Raw genomic sequence first — 2,212 nt, 5'->3', positions numbered from 1 at the left:
GGGGGGGGGAAGAACATTCACTCTCCAGAAAGTTCAGGCTGTAAAATACATACAAAATTGAATTCTACTCTTAAATTAGTTTAAAATGTACCAAATTCTGCATTTACTCGTTATTGTTTACTCTTCTCTTTGTTCCACTTGATAAATCCAGTAGCTTTTAGAAAAATATTACTTTTTTCCCCCAGTGAAAAACCCTGGTTTATTGCATACAGCCTTACATCACTGTGTATTTCTAATGTTAGAAGTGTTATGTTGCCACCTCAATTGTTTTTAAATGTGTCACACTGAAAACAAGTATAAACATATATATTCACCAGACTACACCACAGCAACGAAGTTTAACCTTATCATTCCAAACTTGAAGAACCTTGATAAATCATCAGGAGTACCTGATAACTGCCTACTAAGGGTTAACAGTGTGCTCAAATATTTTTTTTGTTTGTTTGTTTGCAGAGTGACATGGCAAAGACTTTTATTTGTCTGGTAATTTTTGAAAATAAACTATCACAGAAAACTGAAATGTCAATTAAAAGAAAAAAAAAATGATAGAGGTAAAAACTAAATATCATTTGGAACTGTATGCTGTTGTTCTCCAAAACTACATAATTAAAGGTAACAAAAACCCCACACCTCTCAAATTAAAGCAAATCAAATCATTCATTAAACTGTTCTACAATAGTCACAAGAACTATGTAAAGACAATTAAAGGATAATAATTTCTACTTAACCCCAACCTTAACTGCAGTTTCAAAATTAGGTCAGTTAAAATGAAAATCACCATTTTTATGGAGATTAAGAATCATTAAAATTGGATAAAAATATTCTTAAATGGCTACAGGAAAAAAGCAAATGTAAGTAAATGTTAAAGCCCCCCATATTTTATATACAGCATCAGAATTATATAAGAAATGCCTATCAATGGATGCTCTGTTCGAGAAGTGGGATTCCAGTCTGACTCAGTGTTCTGATCTGGCAATAAAATATGTAATTCAAAGATAGCTTGTTTATTTTCCTCTTTTCTTTTCTCCTTTCAATAATGCAGCCTTTATAAGGTGTCCACCTATATAACAGAAAAATTTGGAGCTGAGAAAATCACTAGTAATTTGTCAGTCAATAACTTCAGTTTTTGCATTACTAGTGAGTTTGTGTTAAATAAGCATTTTTTTTTTCCTTTCAGCCAAGAAAATGCATACCACACCAATCAAAACTAATCACCTCTGGGCTTTCACTGAAACAGTAGTTGCCAATTTTACAGGTCTGCCCACATTGTTCTAGAAAATCGGAAGCAGAAATCTGACATTTCCAGCAGTCGTTATTAAAACAACAACCCCTGAGACTCGATCCCGTTTCCACTGGCAGCAATGTCAAACTCCCCGTTGACTTCAGGGAGGGCAGGATCGGGCCCTGAGCTGCTCAGCCTCCTCCAGCTCTATGCACAGGAGGCTGTCTTGAGGAGCCAGGGTGGGAAGAAGCAGAAAACCCAGCTATTCCTTTGTTAACTGCCCAAAGAGTTGAACTTTCCATCACTTTGTGAACAGCAAAGTACCCTGCAAACAACAACGGTGATAAACGGACATATTTACCTTGAGGGAACAGCAAAGGGAAAGCCGTAGAATTGCAACACAAAGTAGTCCAAATGAATTATCTACGCATGCAGTCCGAACGTGCACCTTCAAGTAGGCCAGTCTGTCAAGCAGTCGTCTCGGCACCAGCCACCCTGCCTTCCATCTTACGAGATTCACCCAGAAAACTGACAAACCTGCTCCACGACAACAAAACTCTCTTAATGCTTTTGAACGCCCACCATTTGTTCTCCATTCATCCAATCAACTTTCCACTGCACATCTTCTCCTGCGACTGAGGCTCAGAGGCAGGATCCCTCCTCATCTGTATGCTAATTATTTTGCCACATGGACAAAAGTAATAATGCTTTCAGACAGGAAACCAACGGGCCTGAAGTCGAAGGCAGAAATTAATAAGTTGCCACCACTGAACGCCGCGAAGACGGGCATGCGTGCAGCTCTGTGGCTGCCGGATCAGCTGTAACCTCCATTTAAGAGCGGCGGAGGGGCGCGGGGCTGGCGGCACAGCGCAGCACGCTCGCAGCCCGGGCTCCCTCCGAGACCGCGGCACTGCCGCAGAACAGCAGCCCTGGCAGATCGCTGACTTACCCCGCCTCAGCCCGCATCCTTTAAGCGGCGCGGCGCGACGC

The 2,212-nt window shown here is 41.0% G+C and overlaps 1 protein-coding gene across 4 annotated transcripts in view; it reads right to left on the bottom strand.

Moving 5' to 3' along the window:
* Positions 1–2,212, bottom strand: part of MYT1L (myelin transcription factor 1 like) — a 310,674-nt gene that overhangs the window by 306,395 nt on the left and 2,067 nt on the right. Inside the window, exon 1 of one of the 4 annotated variants that reach the window (XM_026844772.1) lies at positions 2,172–2,212. The exons of 1 other annotated variant lie outside the window; for it this stretch is intronic. The gene's annotated coding sequence lies outside the window, so the exon portion shown is untranslated. 2 more of the 4 variants (XM_026844774.1, XM_026844770.1) reach the window with 2 other exon arrangements.

Source organism: Athene cunicularia (genome assembly GCF_003259725.1).
Source record: "Athene cunicularia isolate RWA chromosome 3 unlocalized genomic scaffold, athCun1 chr3_part1, whole genome shotgun sequence".
Classification (NCBI taxonomy): domain Eukaryota; kingdom Metazoa; phylum Chordata; class Aves; order Strigiformes; family Strigidae; genus Athene; species Athene cunicularia.
This window is presented reverse-complemented; position numbering and strand designations above follow the sequence as displayed.